The sequence below is a fragment of the Xenopus laevis genome, chromosome 8S (genome assembly GCF_017654675.1).
Source record: "Xenopus laevis strain J_2021 chromosome 8S, Xenopus_laevis_v10.1, whole genome shotgun sequence".
NCBI classification, from domain to species: domain Eukaryota; kingdom Metazoa; phylum Chordata; class Amphibia; order Anura; family Pipidae; genus Xenopus; species Xenopus laevis.
In genome coordinates, this window is record NC_054386.1 from 28,224,535 (window position 1) to 28,248,373 (window position 23,839).

General features: G+C 41.7%; 1 protein-coding gene across 5 annotated transcripts in view; it reads left to right on the top strand.

Annotated features, from left to right (window-relative positions):
- LOC108699894 (ras-specific guanine nucleotide-releasing factor RalGPS1) overlaps positions 1-23,839 on the top strand; it is a 146,940-nt gene that overhangs the window by 90,715 nt on the left and 32,386 nt on the right. The gene's annotated exons all lie outside the window — the stretch shown is intronic.

Below are 23,839 nucleotides of genomic sequence, written 5' to 3' on the forward strand. Positions count from 1 at the left end.
GATGGGTTGGTTTTTGGCATAATGCGGTATGGCCACTTATTTTAATTTGATATTCCAGAGCCTCCTGCCCAAGGTGTCAGTCATCGGTGGAACTCAGTATTAACTGCTTGGGTGCATAAATTGCAATGGAGCCCCCACACTGCACTCTACACGCCCCCAAACCACTTGCCACCCCCTAACTCTCTTCTCATTGGTCCACTGCCACCACCTCCATGTTGCAGGTCTCAAGGGGATAACGCCAGTGGGACCTAATAATTGGGGCCCCCTTAGGGGAAGAGGGATCTGCTAACTTAGCAGTATGGGGCCACACAATTAAGGATGCTGGCTTTGTCTATTTAGACCAGAGATCCCCAACCTTTAGAACCCGTGAGCAACATTCAGAAGTAAAAGGAGTTGGGGAGCAACACTAGCATGAAAAATGTTCCTGGGGTGCCAAATAAGTGCTGTGATTGGCCATTTAGTAGTCCTTATGTGGCTTGTCAACCTACATTGAGGCTCTGTTTGGCAGTACACCTGTTTTTTATGCAACTAAAACTTGTCTCCAAACCTGGAATTTGAAAATAAGCTCTTGCTTTGAGGCCACTGGGAGCAACATCCAAGGGGTTGGAGAGCAACATGTTGCTCATGATCTACTGGTTGGGGATCACTGATTTAGACATACTTGTCTGTTTCAGTGCCATTGTTCAGCCCCTTATCTGGCCAAACGTGAAACTTGGAAACCTCTTTCTCCATTCATGCAACTCCTTTTGAAGTCCCTTAATAACCCCTATGAGTCCTGTTCAGTTGAAACATGTGTAGGTTACACAGATGTGTGTATACATGACTAATTAGAAAAGCTTCATTATACTAATGAAGGCCAGTTCTGTAAGGGGCCTCCATAATGGATGGGAGACCAGATGTTACTACAAGTGACAAGAGATCCAGAGATCCCTTTCATTCATGTTTAAAATAGTGCTACAGACATTCAGGGTGACTTAGTCACCCCATATAATATGTGATTTGTCATAAAAAACCATGTGCACAGTTCATATTGTAGAAACTGAGCATTTAAGATGCCACAATGGAACCCCTGCTACATGTACACATCCATTGTGGCATCATAAATTGAAAATCTGTGTTTGTTATGTCTCTTTGTGACACATATACAAAGCACACATCATCGAATTTCCATGATGCTTCCATGTGTCTGTGTGCAATTCCAAAATCAAGCAACCTCCCCCCCCCCCCAGGCAGGAGTCACAGAGGGATATAAGAACATTTATTACAGGATAGGATTCATGTTTTATTTATGTTCTATTAGTATTGGCAGGGTTTCTACATCTGTTTTAAGCCTCTATAGTGGGAAATTACTTTTTTTTCACCTAAGAGAACAGTTGGGAGACATCTGGAAGCGAAGAAATGTAACAGTTGACTAAGACGTCTCTATAAAGGGCGAGGAGACGGCCACATATAGGTGCAAAATGCCCACAAATAGTGGCAAAGGTATAGGTTGATACCAGTCCCTAAAATTAAGTGACTTGATTTCCCCTTTAGAATGCCATACGAGCAGTGATGTCTCCGGATTGTTCCTCTAGGGGGTTGTAGTTCCACAACGGCTCTTGGGCAGCACAAATAGATTAATAAATAAATTCTATTTGTTCTGCCCAAGAGCCGTTGTGGAACTGCTACCTATTTATTTTATGCGGATTTTAATGCGAACCAAAACCATACGCTTGCGAGTGCAATTTTACTTATTTATTAAAAGATATTTTATGCTTCTACACATGTTGCTTTTTATTGCCCATGCAGAAAAAAAGACAAGGTCGGAACTAGGGACGGAATACCTATATTTGAGAGGTGCTTTAATTAAATGCTGTCTGTGAGTATAATAGACCACCGGGAACACCACAGATCATAGTGTGGGTACTAAATATACCCCATCCTATTTCCTCACCTATAACAAACTACTGTACACGATTGATGTGCTTTTCTTTCACCTCTTATCACAGTTAACGATACTTTTCGGGTACTCTAATTTACATAACACTAAAAACTTTGTCGGGCCCCACCAAATACTCTTCTCAGGTCTCTGTTAGGGAGGTCGCATGAATGTTTGCTCTCGGGCTTTTTGAAGTTTAGCGTCTCGGCAAATCACTAGAGTAAACCTCGGGCTCCACCTGAAATCCTTTATCCTCAGTGAATCGCGGGACCTGTAGGGGTGTCCTTTCTGCACCCTGAACCACTGATCTAACAACAAATCGTTATCCAATTACCGCCGTTGCAGCCGCTCTTTCTGTTAGTTATATACTCACACCAGCCTCTCCTGTCTATGAGGACCAGGGTGGGCGCAGGTATACAAGTATTGATGCCACACTGGGTTGTGTTGGTTGGATAAGGAGAAGGATTGCTTAGGTAGTTTCTGGCTAATATTGATCCATGCGTCACTACAAGGACACCATTAATGAATGGCATCAGTTCACATAATAATTGCACTTTTTCCCTGTGGTTTTAATCGAGCCCTTATGTATTGTTCCCCCATGTCTGTAGAGGGAGCACATATAGGAAGGGAGTGAAATTAGGAACTCGCAACACTACTGGGAAAAGCTCCATGTTTTCCCAAGGAAGAATAATGAAAGGAGCTTAGCCTTAGAGGCTCCCCCACACACAGCTTTGCCCTGGGAATCCTGGGGGAGAGGAGCATTATAAGGTTCTAACCTGCCATCCACTTATCTCGGCAGCAGCAACTACACAAACAAACAGCAGAGTAATTCATTAGCTTGACTGTGTCTTTCCACCAACACTGAATGAAGGAGCACCAGGTCTTAAAAAGCTTAATTAAGCATAAAATACAAGGATCAGTGCCAGGAACCTTCATTTGCATGAGGAAGATAGCCCCATGTAATTGGCAGTAGGAGTGATCTTCTCCATCACAGTTGTCCCCTGAGCACCACTCACTACTCCTGGTGTTGGTGGGTTCAACATGCATGAAGTCAGTGGGTCTGCATAAGAAGGTCTGTTCTGAAGCGTGGCCACAATTAGCTGAAATTGGCCAATATGATTATGTGGGGAGGGATTGCAGGGAATATGGAGTCTGGAATACTGACATTCTATCCTGTTCTTGTGCCCCCTCTAAGGGCCGATTGTAACCCAATGAATCTTTTTCTATGCTGGACTGAACTCCCATACAGCAAATTCGTTTTTTAGAAAGCGCACACCCAATTTTAATTTAATAGTGAGGTGCTTGTCCCCTGGAGACCGCCCAAATAAAGTCTCCACAAAATAATCAAACAAAAATTAAATATAGGGACAGCACACTCAAATTTAAAAGGCAAAATTTTATTACATTTACAAAAAATTACACTCACATATTCAGCTACGGCCCAGTAATGGCCCTACTCGTTTCGACCACAGAAGTGGTCTTCATCAGGGGCAAAATCCATAAAGTGTTAGAAAAGGATAAAAGGCACTTTATGGATTTTGCCCCTGATGAAGACCACTTCTGTGGTCGAAACGAGTAGGGCCATTACTGGGCCGTAGCTGAATATGTGAGTGTAATTTTTTGTAAATGTAATAACATTTTGCCTTTTAAATTTGAGTGTGCTGTCCCTATATTTAATTTTTGTTTGAACTCCCATACAGACCTAGGCTTCAGGTGCTGAATGAGTGCTGAGCACTGTAAAAGTCAATGAGCCTACTATATATAAATATACATACACACACACAAGGGGTCCAGCTTGCCTTACTACTGTAACCAATAGCAACCAATATGCAGTACCGGTAAGCCTTTCCTAGTTTAGTTCTTAGAATAATGAAAGAATGCATTGAACTCTCCTCTGAGTCCCAAATTTATGTAAAATTTATTTAAATCAACCACGTTACTAATCTGCCCTAATGGCTGCTGCTGCTTGGGCATTGTGCAGCTGGTAGAGGTCACACCAGAGCGATGGCCCCAGATGCACATTCTTTACAAGGAATGATTAGGTGTTCAGAGAGCCAAGACAAACACAGCTACACCCACGCTCACCTTGCTTGGGATTAATGGAGAGCAGTCTTACGTCTGTAACCCATTAGCAACTGCAGCACCTTCCTGTCATCACTGCTCTCGAATGACTTCCCACTATGCCACTAGTCAATAATAAGAATGAAGTGTGTTCTGACTTATCTACTGGAGTAACATCAATCCAAGCATTTCTTTTTTTTTTCAACTTTGTGTTTATTCAGGTTCAACATCTTATACAAAATGCCAGTGAATAGTTGTAATTTGCAAACCTGTGTCACAACATACAATAAAATAATATAAAAGTAATGAAAATAAAATGAAAGAAAGAACAAAAAAAAACATACATGTTGCATACATTTTCTGTCACCGTGTCATCAAGTAAAATTACCTACATAAGCAGAGAATAGAGATATATCACATACAGTGGGGTATGTAGAAGAAATTCCAGTGGCACACTGAATGCTGAAAAAAGTGTTAAATTTATTCACCCAAATACATACAGACAAGGGCCCTTGTCTGTATGTATTTGGGTGAATAAATTTAACACTTTTTTCAGCATTCAGTGTGCCACTGGAATTTCTTCTATGTACCTACATGACCCGCATGGCAGGAGTGGGTTCTCCGGTGTAGCACCTGGTACCACAAAGGGTACATGATCAGGGGTGGAAGCACTCTACCATATTGTTATACAGTGGGGTATGAACAGACTAGATGGGGTCATCTTTAGTAATTCAGGGATTCCATATTAGGTCATAAGTGTCCAGCTTATCTTTCAGCAGGTATGTAATTTTTCGTTAGCTGCAATCCACCATATTTTCCTCTCCAGCGCTGATCGATGAGGGCCAGAGCCCTTCCACATTGAAGCTAAAACACATCTTGTGGCGGAGCAGATTTGTGTAGCTAATTTATTGTGATGTATCCAAGCATTTCTGTCTCTGTAGGCCACGGTGGTGGTGGAGGTAGATCTTACAGGCTACTGCACATCTGCTCATAATAATACACCCAGCTATCCAGACTGATACTTTGGACTATATTAATGTTTGCTAAACTGACAAATTTTCCTAATGTTTTGGGAGCAAGGAGACACATAAACAGCAGACAGGCCAAACGTTTATCTTGGAGGCCACATCTAACCTTCAGTTAGACAGCCCATAAACATGTTGTCCCTCTTCTTACCTCCACGTCTTTAGTGTGCTTTTGTATCCTTTAGAAAGAACCAACTATAGATATATTGAAGCCATATTATGTAGTACTTGGAAATAAAGGTGCCCAGGATGGGCTGATCCCTGTAGGATTCCAACTGATGGGCCCACCAGCTGACCAAATAGATAATGCAAAAGAGTCATGGTCATATATTGTTCCAATTGTTTGGGCAAACAGCCTGAAGCATATGTCTATGTAGATTCTCATTCATCCAGGTTGTGATATACATAGGGTTGCCATCTTTTCTGGAAAAAAATACCGGCCTTCCTATATATTTATCTTATTTCCCTATTAATAAGATTGGGATCAACCATCATTTTTACCGGCCAGGCCTGTAAAATACCAGCCAGGTGGCAACCCTAGATATACAGTATGTATTAGAGTTAAGCCTAAAGCACTTTCTGAGTATTCTTGAAAACATTTCACCACTCATTCGAGTGGAACTGAATAAGCCACTCTGATGAGTGGTGAAACTTTTTCAGTAAAAAATCTGAAAGTCCAGTTGTTTAAGACTTAACTCTACCGGATACTGTACCACCTGAAAGACAACTTCAATATATACAACGCAAGTGGCGCCAGTGTCTAAGTAACATCACAGTATGAATTAAGGGCCGTCACTAACATACCGGAGAGTTTTTCCTTAACTGACAGTTTGAAAGCTTGCATATGGCTCTGAATGCTCAAGTCCCCTTAAATAATGTCCGGCTCTCTGTATGTTTTATGTTCTCCTGTAGTAATTGTACCTTAGATCCGTACTAATGGAGGGTGCCTCAGCCGCTCCCGTTTATACAGTAGCATTTGTGAAGATCAAAGAAGCTCATGTTAATAGTCCTTGAATTTTCCCCTAGAACCACGGGCAAGATATAAAACAGTCACATATCTTCATTAATCAAAAGTGCAGCCGCGAGGGAGAACCACAGGGACGGGAATGGTTCCATTTGGGATCAGAACTGAAATCTGGTATTTTGCTGAGTAATGTGAATTCTAAAAGCCCTTGGTTTGTGCCGTGGAATGGAAACCTCTTATTTACTGTATGTGACTGCATTACTCACAGACCTCTTTTCATTGTTTGGATTACAATATATCAGAGGTCTTGGGTTTGTTCCATGTTCAGTCCAGTTCAGGGTTCTGCACCCGACTTTCATCTGGGGGGAAAAGTGATTAAGATTTAGTGACTTTCTCCCTCCCACACAAGTCAATATGAAAGGAATATCCTCCACATGTTGGGAAAATGAGAAAGTAAATATATACTGTATATAAATATATTCTCGCCATAAACCCAGCTCAGCTATTTCACCACATCAGCTTTGCCGGCTTGGTGGGGGAGAGAGCCTCATTAAGCTATTTTAAACTGGATTCTTGTAAATTAAATCTCGGATTTGCCAAAGGCACAGATGTAGCCATAAGGAAGATATGAACTCTTACATTAATGACCCAGCTGTCAGTTCACAAGAGTCATTTTGGCGTTGCGTATAATTTTCGGTACATTTGTTGCAGTATGGGTATGTTAATAAACAAGGATTCTTTTTTTCCCTGAGCTTCTAAAGTTATTTTGGAGGTAAGTCGATGAGGCTGGGATCTACAGACGAAATGGCTGGAAAATGATAAGGTGATAAATCCAATGATAAAGTGCCGTGGTAGGGACATTGTATGGGTGTCCTGTGAGACTACACCAGTAAAGCTGGCCATAGCCGCAAAGATCCAATCGTACGAAACTAGGATATGTATGATTTGCGGACCGTGTGTGGAGAGTCCCGACATTTTTCATCCGGCGTCGATCGGACAGGTTAGAAAATTTCGACTGCCGATAATATCTCTTTGTGTATTGCCAATCATACGATTTTCAGTGGGAGACTGTCACTAGCTTAAGCCGTTGAGATCCTTTCCCTAATGGGACTTTTAAAGGACAAGGAAAGTTAAACTAAAGAAGTAGGCTAGAAATGTTGTACAATATGTTTTGGGCTTCTGTACCAGCCCAAGGCAACCACAGCCCTTTAGCAGTAAAGATCTGTGTCTCCAAAGAAGCCCCAGTAGCTCCCCATCTTCTTTTCTGCAGATTCACTGCACATGCTCTGTGCTGCTGTCACTTACTGAGATTTGGAATCGACTCAAAATATACTGTACACATAGAATAGAAATGTCACAGTATAAGGCTGATTAGTAATTAATGCAGATAATTACTACATGGCAGCACAGAAATCAGTGCAGTTAGCATCCGAAATTAATCAGCCCTGTAGAATCCGCTTATATTACAGTCCAACCTCATTTTCTGCTTGATAATTAGTGACGACCCCTAAGCTTAGCTTCTCAACAGCTGCTCAGAGCCCACTGAGCATGTGAGTGTCACAGACACTTTCCAAGATGGTGACCCCCTGTGACAAGTTTGAAGTCCTGGATCATTGCTGCTATTGAGAAGTTAAAAATTTAGGCTGGTGCAATAAGTTCAGTATATAAAACATGGCATTTTTAGCCCTTTTCATTTTTAGGGTTTAGTTCTCCTTTAAGCCTGCTCAAAAGATATCTGGCTGATTTTTGGGTAGGTAGGGCCGTTGGAGGGCCCCATACACAGGCAGATAAACTGCCAACTGGGTCGGAATTTGTGTTTAAATGGACCTAAGATTAATTCTGCCTGTATATGGCCACCTTTAATTTTGCTCTTTTATTTTCTTATACCTTCAGTTGCACTTTCTTTATGAACCCTGTTCTCCAGCCGATTCATCTCCCTTAAGCTGGCCATAGATGTAAAGATTTTTAAAAGATCCAATCGTTATCGTGAGACCACGATTATCTCGAAATGATCGTTTAAATGTACGATGTGTCGATCAACTAAAAAGACCATTTCGGGCTATATTGCCAGCAAAACTGAAGAGTAGCTGCCTACTTGGCCCTGCAAACATAGATAGATTGCACTGGGGCTGATAAAGATTTTTAAACCTGGCCAATCAATTTTCTGACAGATGTTGGAGGAAAAATCGTAAGATGTGCGATCGTTCGAATCCCACTAACCGCACGATAATTTGACAGATTGGTCGGACTGCACTGAAATCAGTCTTTCACCAAAGAAGAATCGTCGCATCTATGGGGATTTTTTATCTTTAGCTGCTTTACCTCCCCCATCAACCTTTATCTTCTTTCCCTGTTGCTGTGTTGGCCTTTCATCTTATGCTTTTCTACTCTCTGTCTCCTGCATTTTCTGTGTTTTCTTCCTCCCTATTTTTCTTTTTTATCCCTATGTCGCCCTCTTAGTTCATGGTAAGTGAGCAGGTAAGGAAGTAATGCAGATCACTTCCTTCTGTTCTGATCCATGAACAATCAGAACCATAGCAAGAAAGAAATACTGTGGGAGGACCTTCTTATGCTCCCCCTCCATTCGATGTAGAGCACAATGGCTTGGCCCTTGTATGGCTTCCTTAATATCCTTTTCTACAATAAAAATTGGTACAGTCATAATAATGTTCTTCATGCACAGGTCAGGCTTAAATTCCCATGGAGTGCCTGCTTATCTGTAAGGTAAATCAGATACTGTACAGACAGGAGAGAAGGGGCGACTTAAAGTTTAAGGTTTAATTTTTTTTTCTGCTTAGTCTTCTTTCAACAAGTCCTGACAAAATAAGCAAAATAATTGGAGTCAGAGACACAGGGAGGAAACATGTAGAAGTGCTCAGTGGGCCAATAGACATGAGTCAGCTCCTGGGTGTGAATCACAAAGAAGTTTTTTAAAAAACCCCAACAGGCATGTATAGCATAAGGCCGTTGGCATGTGCCAGGGATAATATCTGCTTCCAGATGTGCCACTTCGCATGACTAAAAGACTTTATTTGCAAAACATGGTGCAGTATTGTGGTTGTTCTTATCCACAGCCTCAACTGGGTTCAGTTTTTCCCCGTAATGTGCTTTGGTTATAAATGACTGTTTCTATACCCAGAAGCTCATTGGCAAGCAGAATTGATGTGTAAGTATGTTATTGGCCTATGGAAGCTTAAAGGGATACTGTCATGGGAACTTTTTTTTTTTCCAAAATGAATCAGTTAATAGTGCTGCTCCAGCAGAATTCTGCACTGAATCCATTTCTCAAAAGAGCAAACAGATTTTTTTATATTCAATTTTGAAATCTGACATGGAGCTAGACAATTTTCCAGCTGCCCCAAGTCATGTGACTTGTGCTCTGATAAACTTCAATCACTCTTTACTGCTGTACTGCAAGTTGGACTGATATCACCCCCCTCCCTTCCCCCCCCCTTTCCCCCCCCCCAGCAGCCAAACAAAAGAACAATGGGAAGGTAACCAGATAGCAGCTCCCTAACACAAGATAACAGCTGCCTGGTAGATCTAAGAACAACACTCAATAGTAAAAACCAATGTCTCACTGAGACACATTCAGTTACATTGAGAAGGAAAAACAGCAGCCTGCCAGAAAACATTTCTCTCCTAAAGTGCAGGCACAAGTCACATAACCAGGGGCAGCTGGGAAATTGACAAAATGTCTAGCCGATGTCAGATTTCAAAATTGAATATAAAAAAATATGTTTGCTCTTTTGAGAAATGGATTTCAGTGCAGAAGTCTGCTGGAGTAGCACTATTAACTGATGTGTTTTGAAAAAAACATGTTTTCCGATGACAGGATCCCTTTAAAGTGAGTGGTAGCTGGGAATTCTGGGATCTGTTTGGCAAGATATACACAACCCTGATGTTAAAAAAGGATTCCAATAGGCTAGAGTAGAGTTGACAATACATGCTAAAGGGCCAAAAGACCTTTTTCTTACACTAGTTGGACTTCTTGTGGCACTTGTTTCCAATAGAACTTAAAATCTATTTTTGAAAGGATGTAGATGGAGAAATATGGCTTGGGTAAGTGTCTTCCAGCCCTCCCATTCCCATTGTGTTCTCCAGTAATATGAGTGGCTGAGGTTGAGGATGATGTTGTGGATCTGATTTTCATCCCAGACCATCACATGTGAGGAGTATTAAAGCAGAAGCCTGGGTTGGGTTATTAAGTGCAGTAATGTGAATGGGGGGCTGCTTGTAGTTCAGCTCATAGTCAAGACTTGCAACGGGATAACAGTGGTTAGCATTGCTGTCTGGGTTCCTGAGTTCGATTGCACTCAGGATATTAGGATTATTGGTTGCTAATGAATTTGACCCCATGGTGTGTTAGGGAAATTAGATCCTAAGTGTCCCTGTGAGAAGTCTGAGGTGGTCTTTCTGGGACTGTGGGACTGGAAGGGAACTAGGTTTGTTTTCCCTACAGTCACTGTGGATGTTTTATAAGAATTTCATTTGATTGTTGAACCCTCCCAGTAAATCACCCAGGATAATGGGTCTCCTTATGGAAACGCTGTGGGGGTTGAGCAGGAATGGCAACTTTCTGTAAATCCGACCAGGCCTGGACTGGGAGTCAAAATAGGCCCTGCCATTCCATTTACAAAGAGGCCCAAACAGCCCCCTACATGCCCACTATATGGTAAATTTCTATGGAACCATACAGCAGCCCCTCTGGCATTTGCTAGAACCCACAGATTGCCAGTCCGGGCCTGAATCCGACACAAGATTGCATTGGTCTTTAGACTTTAGTAAGTGCGTGCCGTCTTTTTTGTATATTTACTAAATGCCCAGAATAGAAAAATAACAGAAAATCTCTGTGGCTTGTGGTGATTTAAATCTAATTTTCACAGAAAGTGAGAAATTCTAAGAGGGGGAGGATTTATGTTCCAGGCATGGCCACTAACCATCAGCTTTCCAGTTTATTTACAAACTACATTCTTTAGTGTTTTTTTTTTTTCCATGTGCAATTACATACTTTTTTTTAAATAAAGTATGACATTTTAACAGAAAGCATTAAAAATCATTTCACCCATTATCTTCATTGTTAGTGGCGTAACTACTAGGAATGGGGGGGCGGGCAATTAAGGTGTCTCATTTGGGGCAAATATGTTGAGACGTTTTCATGCTAGGACACACTTCAGAAAGGGAGGGTACCCAGTTAGAAAGGAGACTGGGTGCACATCCTGCGGCCAGCCCAGCAGTATATTCGAACCCAGAATTGTAGGACATGGCAGGTCTAGGAATGTTTATACAAGGTTAGTTGAACTTCTCTGGCCAGTGTTATCTCACAGGTTGGTGAAATATTGTCAAGCAGTTGCCAAATGGAGAGTCTTGCACCTTCGATGGTCTCACTATAATGGGTGATGGGGGCTGTCAGAGCAACATTAGGCATAAATGGCAGTTTACTGCCCTGCCAGTTACAACACAAGGAGGACTGCTCCAGTTCTGTTTTATGTTTTGGAACCTGATTTAAATCCGTAATCATCAACCAGTAGCTCGTGAGCAACATGTTGCTCTCTAACCCCTTGGATGTTGCGCCCAGTGGCTTTTAAAGCAGCTGCTTATTTTCGAATTCCAGGCTTGGAGGCAAGTTTTGGTTGTATAAAAACCAGGTGCACTGCCAAACAGAGCCTCAATGTAGGTTGACAATCCACATAGGGGCTACCAAATGGCCAATCACAGCACTTATTTGGCACCCCAAGAACATTATTCATGCTTGTGTTGATCCCCAACTCCTTTTACTTTTGAATGTTGCTCACGGGTTCAAAAGTTTGGGGATCCATGATCTATATGGTCCCAAACAAGCCAATTTGCAGAGTTATAGAAAAACTTTTACAAGAACTTTATGTCCAGTTTTGTGAAGACCTATCCCAAGCAGGTATGAATAATGTTCTCATGAGGCGTCTAATTAACAGGCTATTTATTATGACCTTTATAGTGCACTGATGATACTTGGGTTAAAACTGGGTCTAGTTAGGACCTGAATGACATCGCTGTACCAGTGTTTGCAGTTGAACCTATAGTTGAAAGCAGATGATGGCCAAGAAACAAGATGCCCATGTCTTTGGTGTGCCAGGGATTTTGTATACCCTTGAGTTTTTATGCTTGGTGCAAAATGACTTGATTCCACTGTTTGTTTCCATCACCTGGAGACCATTGTAGTTCTACAGTCCCTCTGGCTTGTTCCACTAAGCAACTGTAGGGCTCTAATTGAAACCAGCGTCGCTGGTTCATCTGTTGTCAGAAAGGATCGGTCATAGTTACGCCTACACGACAGTACCCAAGTTGCGAGGGCATCTGCGTTTGTTTATAAGTGTTTTGCTCCTCTATAAAACTTTTATGAGCTTCTCCATGGCAGGCGAGCAGAACACTAAACTTATTACGTGGAATAGTGGTCCTTAAGTCCACCAGGTTTTCACTTGGACCTGCACTGTTATTGTACGAGGTCTGGTTCCTCTGAGTTATCCACTGCTGATGATTGTGTTTAGAGCTGGGTCAGAAATGAGTTTAGTCTCCAATCATCGCTAGAAACCAGGCAGCAAATTGAATTATCCTGTTTCTTAATTTCACATCCGGCCACTTGCTGTCATGCCCCGCCAGGAATGTTTCTTATATAACAGCTGCTAAAAGCATCCCTGTGTGTAATATGTGCCAGCTTTGGAATGCAGTTTACACAGTTTCCTAGGATATACGCAGGGACCCACAATATTATTGCCTCTCGCTGGCAGGGCGGACATGACAATAAAAATATATTTTATTCTGTCCGTCAATGTTAAGTGTATTCTCAATGATTTGCTAATCTCCAGCACATTGTTTTGCTCCCTTTGAGTTCTGTTCTACTCGGCCTCTCCTTCATATGTGTTGAGTTCCACTTGTTGCCCTAGTTGGAAACTGACTGACATAAGTCAATGGGTTTGACATACCAGCAGCATTCCTTACCTCAGTTTAATGACAGCAATTTGTTTTAAAATAAATCAGAACATAAAAGGCACTTGAATGTCCTCTCCCATGTCTGTGTCTATCAAGCCACCCCCCAGATATAGTTGGTAAGGGACAGTACATATAACTTAAATAGGCGTCACTTTTGGCCAAGATTGTGCAAGGTCACATTGGTACTAATAATCTCAGATGGGTTCCAGTAATTATTGGGACATTCCTCCATTTCTGATAGGCCTGCTGGACTGATATCCTGCAGGTTTAAAAACCCAGTTGGGCGAGGAGCACATTAGGTGGCTTCAGGGTAGTGGCCCAAGGGCCAATAATTGGATCAGTCTCACTTTGCCGTGTTCATGAATGGTCAAATTGAACCCGGACTTTCTTGTTTCTCAACCTTAGCAAATTAGCATGTCAGGCAGTATGAGCAGCTGAAACTGAGCTGAAAAGTAGTAATTCCCAGTTGGTATTGAACCCAGGACCCCAAAGCTGTAAAGCTAACCGCCCATCTTGCACATATAGGCTACATAAAAACAAATATTGGAAATAAATATTCCCCCCAAATCCTGAAGAAATTTATGGGACTTGGTCAAACCCCTGAACGGAATGCTGGATTCTGTACACCAGAGATCCCCAACCTTTTTTACCCGTGAGCCACATGCAAATGTAAAGTTGGGGGGAGTTGGGGAGCAACACAAGCATGAAAAAGTCGCGGTGCCAAATAAGGGCTGTGATTGGCCATTTGGTAGGCCCTATGTGGACTGGCAGCCTACAGGAGACTCTACTTGCCACTAAACTTACTTTTTATGCAATTAAAACTTGCTTCCAAGCCTGGAATTCAAAAACAAGCACCTGCTTTGAGGCCACTGAGAGCAACATCCAAGGGGTGGGAGAGCAACATGTTGCTTACGAGCTACTGGTTGGGGATCACTGCTGTACACGGTTAGATACCAGTAAATATTCATTGACCACCCCCATGCAGATGGTTTATACCTCAAGGCCTGTCTGTTTAAGTTTGAGTGGTGTACAGAATACAAACAAGGGACTCGCTGCTGATCTGCCTGCTTGGTACTTTTAGTCACTGGCCGCTCTTGGCAGGATTTGGTTACGTTCCCTTGTGGTTCCTAAAGAAAGGACTATGAAATCTGAAGGCTGCTGCAGCCTAAAGTAGTTGTTTGGGGATGTGGCTGCTTTTTTTTCCAGTTCTGTTATCAGTGGAAACATGAGCTGATTGTTTCCGGTTGCTTGAAGTTGTTCATCTTATTCTTATCACCGTGAAAAGGACTGTGGCCAAACTTTTCCCAAGACCAAAACATGGTCTGTTCCAGTAAACTAGTGGGCATGATCCCCTGTACCTACCACTGGCTTAGAGTATGAGAGTTTAATTGTTGTGGTGCAGCTAAAGCCATGTAAAATAGGTAAGAAATATTGCAGAGGGTTTAAGAGTTCAAGGGTTCAAATTGTCCCCCTTTTTTGGGGTGCTCCAAAAAGTCAGCTGATCTGACACCCTCCTATAAAAATTGATAGAAATACAGCGTCTGTATTAATAGGCAAGAATGGCTGCAACCTTCATAAAAAATGCCTGAAAGTCTCATGCAGTCCAGCAATGCCTGAGGGTGTGACCAAGAAGGCTGCAGGAACCTGGGCTGGAGGGGGTGCAGCTGTTTCATCGGCTGGAGTACAAATGTAAACACTCCATCCTAGTGAATGATGGTACCACCTCCAGCCCAGCATAAGTGATGCTACCAACCCTGGAGTACCTACCTGTTAACTAAGCCATGTCAGGGCCCACCAGCCTAAAACCTTTTGGTTTTGTGACCATTGTTTCCTAGTTACTGACACATTCCTGTCTATTTTAGGAACATGTTGGTGTCTCTTTAAGAGTAGAACAGGCCAGAACACTATGAGCATTTCACAGTGGCACCAACATGAGAAATAGGGTCAACATCAGAATGATTTAAGGCTACAGGGGTCAAATGGATATTCCTTTGTTGGGAGTTATTTGCCATGAACAATGGATACATAGGCAATAGTGTGTTGTACTGTTTGACAGCAAATAGTCCTCACACTTCAATGTATGTCCTCTGTAAATCATCCTGTAGTCCATGTCTATGGGTTTGCATCAACCGTCACCAGCCGCCTCTTTTATCTCTTTGTCACTGGTATTTACTTAAGCAAACATGGTTTAGTGGTTATGCATTGATCCTTTACGAGTAAAATCTCTCTATCTTCTGAAATTCTTGTGAAATGGCAGTTTCTAAGCGGTGATGGATTTATTGTAAAGACACCAGCTTCTGCTTGGACTCCAGAGCTGTGCATGAGAGCCGGTATACTACTCTGAGAAAGCACACCATAGAATCAGAAGATGATTTGGGCCTGAGAGTTAGAGAGAGATATTCATGAATGGGCTGATCTGGTGCTCTTTTGAAAGGTAACTAAGGACCATTGCCACTGTCTATTTGGAGGGTCATTTCTTGGTGAAAAATACACCTCTGGGTAGTGCCAAATAATACCACCAGAACCATTGTTTCACCCATGGGTTTGAGGAAAGTAGGGACCCTTTCATGTGTCTTCCAAGGGCAGTTTCACCTCTTCCCAATCTCTGGTCTCAACTAGGTGATCGTTTTCTTCTGCACGTTCCATTAGAAGCGCTTCATGAGGTCTGTGCAGTAAAAATTTTTACTGTGCCGTAAAATCTTTTACAGAAGATATCTAGTATAGGTAAATCTAAAAACAACTGTACTTGCTGAGTCCAGTTGTTTTTAGATTTACCTATACTAGATATACCATGATCTGGATGAATGAAAATCTTCATAGTCATACTTTTACAGAAGAGCTGCAGTAACATATAACAGACCTCCTCATGTGTATCTAAGAGCACAAATGGTGTAGAAGGGATCCTGAACACAAATGGAATATTCAGGCTAAAACAACTGCAGATCTAGAGCCGACGGGAAGCAGAGGAATGACCTCACTTTCTGATTTTACCTAGTGGGAAACAAATGTGCCCTGGTATAAAAACAATAAGCTCTGTGATGTGACCTCCTACTGTGTTTGTTTGTTTTACTATGTGTAATGCAGCCTTCATAAGCCAACCAAATACAAACCAGATTGCGGGTCCGTTGAGTAAAAGTAAGTTGTGATGTCTCCAAGCACAAGGTTCAATCCTGTAGATCTAGATTTCAGCTAGGCTGTTAATTGTTTAAATATTTTCTAGCAAAAGACCATCTGAAACAAGATTCTACCAACTACATCTCATAGGGTGGGTGATTATTTTGATCCTTGATAGAAGACCCATTACAAAGGCCAGTCTTGGGACCTCTTGGGAAGTAATAATTCTTTGAGGCCGTAAGTTAGCTTGACAAGGTATAATAAGCAGGCCCTTTGCAACGAGTGCACAAAATTAAAAAAAAAAAAAACACCTTTTTACCCTTTGTCTATAGCTTGTAAACTTTGTCGTTTGTCTCTAATGGAAACTGTGACTTTTCTATGAATAGGAAGGCATCATTTCCAGCTCTTTGACTTTTCTCCTCAACTTGGGTTTGGGCTTGAGCTTTATGCATAGGGAAATTGCATTTATTTCAGGCTCCCTTGTGGTGTTCTGATTGTGCATGCATAAAGGCATCTTCTAGGTAAAGCCAGGGATGTTGGTCGGGCCAGGAAAATACAAAGGACAGATACATGTAAAGATTAGCATTTTGGAAGTGCCATGGGTGGACAGTCATTTGGTGTAGCATGGGTTTGTGAACTTTTCCTTGTCATTAAATTTGGGGACCCTGAGAAAAAGCATAAAAAACAATGGTGTACAGATTCTTGGAGTTATAGTTGGAGAGTTGCAGATAATACAGTGAAATAGAACCTTTTTATTTTTATGCTTTTCTAGCCTAAATACAAACTGATTTTCCTGCTTGCTCCAAACCGTAGCCAAGAAATCTGCTGAGCTGTGCATTTTAATTGTGTCTTTGTTTGTACTGTGCTGGTGTAAAGGAATCAAATCCCTCCAATCAAGCCTTAATGTTGTCACAAACACTTTCCTGGGGTGCCCAGTGAGGCTTGGGAAAGCAAATCAAAGGGAAATAAAGAGCCTTATGGGCTCCCAGAGTCATTTAAAAATGTCTTAGCCTTATCGCTTTATAAAGAAGGTGGAAGAATTTCGCAAAGGCAGAAAACCCATATCCATATCTCTCTTGGATTTCTGCTAATTTGGCATAACTATTGTGGTAAGTGACTTAAATTACACATGCATTATGAAGCAACGATACCTCTTTGTGCTGTTCTGGGTGGGTTTATGTTAGGTCGAAGGAATCTTGTTTCCCGAGCTGCAATGTTTTCCTGCATTATAGTATGGTGCCATTCTCGCCAAATACAATTTGTTGGCAAGGTTGCCAAATAAGCAGATCTTTCCCCAATATGCCCACAAAGGAGATGACTGATATCCAAGGCTTTTTACTGATATTGGTCGTCTTGTCTCCCACTACACACTTTTGTACGATAATATTGGTGCATCTATGGCCACCTTAAGCCCTGAACTGAATCCTGACTTTGTGCATCCCTATGAAACATCGGGGCTATAGGGATTTATCAGGAAGAGCGGTGCAACTTTAATTTTGCATATGTTATAACAGACAAAATGTCACATACAACTGGTACCAAGATGGTACCTGCTTTTTCAGGAACTTGGGTGGAGCTGACATCGGATCGGCATCTCCAAGTCATTCCCAAGTATCCTACTACAGATGGTAAAGTGCAGTGCTACTTCCCGGTATCTGTTCTCTGTGTTGAACCAGCTGGCCGCTCATTGAGAGCCAAGCTTCAGAAGCAAATTAAGATGAGGAAAATAAACATCTCTGTAGATTTCATAAACTGTTTACTCAAGCAAAGCTTTGGTCTTCTCCAGCTTGTCCCTTAGCCCAACAGAACACAAGCACATATGGATTCTGGGGCCAGAGATTTACACATTGGTGGGATTTGATAATGAAAATACGGTATGTTGTGTTGTTCTGTTTGAGAAACTCATGCCCCTGTGAAGTGATTGTTCACATAAGGAACTAGTTAAATCTCAAAACTGGAGTTCCAAGCAACTTCTGAATCAGCTTCTCGCCCAATCACAGGGATTGGGCCAATTTCTAGATGAAAACATGCTTAGCAGTTGTGAGTTCTTGTTAGTTGTGCTGCGAGTGTGCCATCCGTCCAATATGTCAAACACCAACTGTGAGAGAGCCAATGGGAAACCAGGACCTTCTATTCCTATTATTCCCATTATGGTATTGTATATTAGAATGCTGAATGGTTCTGATGGGCCCAAGATCTTGTGCAATTCACCTTTAGGGGACACTATATTAACTGATTCAAAGCAATTGTCCTTTAAAACAAACAACTCAGACTCAATGTCCTACCAGGATACTCCAAAAGTTGGCCAATGGACCATGAACATTGTCATTGTATGGATTTATGCAGAAGTTACTTTGCCTTGACAATAGTGTATTGCTGTTAGCGTGCACAGATACATAGTCGAATATTCCGTTTTCTTCTCAGTCAGTGCTCAACTAGGCCTCCTTGGGCCCCCAGCAAACTATGGGGCTGTCTTAGAGCAGTGGCAGAGAGGGCTCAGCCTGAAGTCCATTTTGGCAGAACATTTTTTTCATCTATTTTTGCTGTTCTTCATATCATTGTAAGGGTGGCCCTGACCAAAGGTTGGACCTCGAAGTGGGGTTTGGACTAAAGAGTGTTCTACTGCACATGATAAGACCCTCAGTATGTCTTTAGAATAGCATGAGACAGGTATTACTGGATAGCGAAACAAAGAGAGGTACCTACAGACCTGCAACTGAAGGGATACTTACCTCACCAGACAGTTGAGGTTTCCTTAGACTGATGAAATAAAATTGTAGGCTCCTTTTAGAAGAGCATGCTGTCTGTGCCAAAGCCCCAACTGAGTTTCATGTTCTTCAGAGTTTTCTGGACAGTGACATGTTTTCGTTTTTTCTTATCGAAAGCTTCTTGGCTGGTTGGGGTTTCAGTTAGAAAGGTGTTTTCACTGGTTAATAATAATAAAAGCACATGGGGAAAGCTAAGGGGTTGTGTCTGAAACTTTCCAGATTCCTATCTTTATTATTAATGTCTATTTATCCCAGTCTCCCCTGAAATAATATCAGACCTTGCCCCCCAGTCACTAGGCCACATGCAAGCTGGAAGGGTGGCAGCATATTTCTGAGATTTCTATCCTAAAACATAGCGCCATGTGGGTGACATCTGGCACTGACTTGGACAACACCGTCTCGTTGAGTTGGTTTCACAAGGCTGCAACACTCACACCTTAGGTTTCCAAGCTTCACTCTTTATGGCTCACATGTCATTAACACACATGACTATGAGGTGGATATGTGTCTGTATTTTGCCCCTCTCCATACAATGCAGTCTGCTGCTTCTGTGCACTTATTTCTTCTCTGAATGAATAGGAACCTTCATCATGTAGCGTGAAATCGGCAGGAAGATAGACTCTAGATATGGCCAGAAGATCACAAATCTATCCCAGTAGAACCATAAATAATTTGTTGGATCAGACGTTTCACTGTAATTTTTGGGTACTTGCATTTAAATTACGGCCGTGTGGATGACAGGCGCCAGCAGGGGGCTAACTGCCATTCTGCTGTATGTTTATTGAGAGTACAAAACTGAAACTTTTTTTGTCATCTATAAATATTCATAATCTTTTATTTGCATCAGTGTTTGAAATTCCAATGAAAAAAAGGGCTTTTATGTTCTCTATAGGGTATTGTGTTGCCTGGCAATATATTATCCCATTCCAACTGAAATTGACTGCATGCAAGGGTTGCTAGAACAATTATTGAACATTCTACCAAAATGTTCTACCAATCATTTGGACTCCTGAGAGACGTAGAGTAAAGCCATGCACACTTATGTTACTGGTTCAACTTGCAGTTCCTTCCTTTAATTTTTTGAGCTCCAGAGAGACCCCCAAAGGTAACAGGTTTAAGATTATTAAGTTGGCTTTGTGTTTACTCTACAAGTGGCAGCCCCCCAAAGATTTTGGGAGACACTCATCTCAATTTGTAACCCTAAGTTTTACTCACTGCCTCTTTGTACTTTTCACAGTTATTGCTCTGCTCACACTCCTACAATTGTCTGAAAGCAGTCCGACTGTCCCATAGTCCCACCTGGAAACCTAAATTTTCCCTGCCAACCTGATTTTATAGAGTGTACATTAGTATATTCTGTGCTGTCCTTGCAATGAATAGCAGTGGCCTATGGATGGAAACAGATCTTGGGACACCTGCTAATAGAATGCCAGACATTTTTACTGCCTAAACCTGTGTGTGACATTCGTATATGGCATGATTTGCTTAGCTGTGTGTAAGTCGGTGCTAGTGTGCATGTGTAAATGTTTTCTCGGATGTGTGTATGTCTTACTCTGTGTATGTAAGTGTGGCTGTCTGGGTACGTCACTGTTACTTCTTGCCCATGTGTACAGACTGTCTTGACTAAAATATCTTTAATAGCTGGAAATAATTTGCTAGATAGGAAAGAACTTTGCTTTCTCTTCTCAGAAAGTCCCAATCCCGGAGACTTCTTATCAGATGTTGCATCTTGCTTAGAAAGGTTGATAGACTGTATTTTAAAAATGGCCTTTAAAGAGGTCTCTCTAAAAGTACCTAAGTGCTGTGGCAGTCTCCATACAGAGGGTAGAAATATATGAGACCTCTGATGATCTTGGTACACTGGCTAAATATCTGTATGGTCCTCTACAGAGAAATGTAATGGGCATCTTGACCATCACTGTCCATTGGAAAACAATAGTAGTCAAAAAGCTCATCTCCACCTATTACCACTTCCCATTTTAGATGTATAGAAAGAGAGATGCCTGAATCACACATACTAGTGGCAGGTGGGCCGCAACTCAGAAATGTTGCCAAATGACAGCAGATACCCAGTTGGACAGTATAGGCTTTGTAGCAATATACACGAACTGTGATGAAATCTGTATAGAGGGGAAGTATCTTTAATGGCCCAGAAAATGCCCCATTAGACAGTAGCCTAATAGGCTCTGTATTACATGTTATACATGAGTTGTGATGGATTATTATTAAAAGAGGGGAGGTATCTATAATGGCTTCTGTAGACAGATACTAGAGTTCTGATGGTCATTTTAGAGGGGTAAATATTTATTTAATGTTTGCTGTAAAGGGCTGTGATGGATGTGAATTGAAGGGTATCTATTTTGGGCTCAGTAGAGCGATAGAAAAGATCTAAAGGTCCCCAATGAGAACAACAAGAGCTGATGGTATTTGTAGAAAGTAGACATGTCTATAATGGCCTCTGTTGAGAAATACAATAGCTGTGATGGTGGCTATAGAGAAGGAAGACCTCTATAATGACCTGTAGAGACATACAAGACATGTAATGGGTCTCTGATGAGGAGTACAAATATGTGATTGTTATTAAGGTTCTGGAAAAATCTCTTTATGTTTCCAAGTCATAGTAAATGGTTTTTAATATTACGTCTAATGAGCTGCGAAATGTACATTATTGCCTTTATTTTCCGACAAACATTACATTATTTTCAGCACAATTAATGGCCTTTAGAGCAGTAAAAGGCACAGTATGAGGTGGCCTTCCCTTTGGTACATTTATTTAGACCAGTGTTGAGACAGTTGGGGAAACCCTTGTGTCCAAGCAGTGGAATCATCATTATTATTATTGAATCATAAAGTGAATATTATTACCCAAGCGTTGCATAATCTAGAACGAGTAGTTGCTGTGTCGGTGTATGATGGGATACGGAGCGGAATAATAAACGATCAGTTAGGATGGAAAAGTGATTTTGCTGAACAGCTGCCCATGAGCTCATTCTGTTGGACCTCGTCCCGGTGGCTTCACATGCTGAAAGAACATTTTTTGCACAGTAGCACATTTTATTAAGCAGGATTGGAAATTCTAACTCTTCAAATGTTTTCCTTGGCTCCTGGGCAGCTTTCCTTTTGCCCCCGTAAAGGTATATCTAAAACATGGACCTCCAGAGAACCCTCCTCTGCTTCCTCCGTATGAGCTAAAACCTACTTATTTTGGCACATCTAGCACAATACATCAGTCTGTGTCTTGAGCAGGGCTGCCCTGGCAAACTGTCTGTGACACTGGTTGCAACTGCTACAGTTACAGTAAATAGAGTATTTGTCTGTTCTGTGCAAGACTGTCAATTCCAACATTTCATCTTATCAGTTAAAAGCCATAAGTCCCCTTATTGAGCAGCGTATTCACCAACTAGTCTTAAGCCCCCCTCCCCAATGCATTCTCGTTGGGTGTTTTTAATACATTGGGGGAACATATTTTTCTTCTTTAAAACTGTCTGAAATACCTAAATAGCTAGGTACTTCAAATCCCTAGATATGGCAGTGCCAATTGTCTGGAAGATGGGGATCTGTGATTGATGAATGCTGTTGGCATGCTGTTAACCTTTCCTAATTAGATCTTTCCATTCTCAGTGGGTTTGTAATTTGGCTAAGCTTTGTTCGTGGCCAAGTAATACAGATTTTGGACTGCTAGAATCTGAATTACAGGTTTCTGTATTTCTAATGAAAAATACTTACTAGGCTCTTGCATCCAACCTTGACCAATTAGAGTTCCTTTTATTTGAAGGTTTGATGAGAACAGACCAATGATTAAATCCCAGTTTAACTGATTGAGCTTGTGGTTATGCTTTCGTTATTACCTCCTATGGAATTCCTATGGAATTCCGGTTTTACAATCCTGTTATGATCAAAGAATTGGGCAAAGCATGATATCAATAGGGAGTAGTTGGCCAACTGGGCATCACTGTAACATGGGAAACTTTCTAGCTGTGCCTGTAGTAAGCACAGTTTTGCAGAAAAGAAAGTGAGGGTAGAGTGGCCCTGTAAGATATCCTTTATCCATGGCCGAAATTAGTGGTAGGTAGCAGAGGCAGGTGGCTTGGGTGGAGGTATATGGGAACACAATTCCGAGAAGGCGACTGGTGGGGGAAGTGAGTGAGTAACTGCAAATGCTTCCTGGCTCAGTTCTGCCAAGACACCTGGTCTTAACCTTCAGGTGGTCCAAAACATTAGCAGTTAGTGTGTGTCAGTTCTGCTCTGAGTTTATTTACAGCTTTACAGCTTTTAATACATGTTGACTCGAAATAGATGCGAGGAGTCAAACAGCAAATGAAAAATTGTTTAATGTCAACGTCTTGTTTTTTCCTTCTCTGCTGTGTTGACATTAAACATAAATTGCCCTTTTGTAGCTGGTGGCAGTGCCTGTTATTGCTGCTCTATCTGTCATTATTTCCATTGCTTTCTGTGGCTTTCCATGAATTCGGTTATTTGCTAAATGAACGTCAGATCAGATTAAGGCTGTTGCTTCCCCAACGAGGACTTAGGAAATGAGCTGTTATGACATTTCCATTGCTCAGCCCGCAGATCCTGATTGCACACAATGAAATCCCATGTGCAATCCGTGGAGCAACTAGAGAGGCGAGTGAAGTAATAAAACAGTGCAGCGGTTGCTAAAGAGCCAAGGAACAATGGCTGTCTGACATTCACAGGACCTCCAGTGTAGCTCTGCCCAGTACACACGTCTCTGTGAATGAAAGGTTACATTCCTACAGGGAACAGTGGGAATTTTCTTGGAGTCTCTGCAAATGAGCACATTTCAATATCAATTATGAAACCACAATTGACTTGTCGATCCAAATCGTTGCCAAGCTTTGATTTTCGGCCCTCACTTTGTGGACTCTTGCCCAACTGTTGACTGTGGAGCAGCGTACCGCTCAGCCTTTATATCCAATGAATTCCTTAAGGACAGACTACGAAGAAGAGGTTTTCTGTTGAGGTTGAAATTGGGTTTGTAACAGCTGAGCGGCACAGGTTT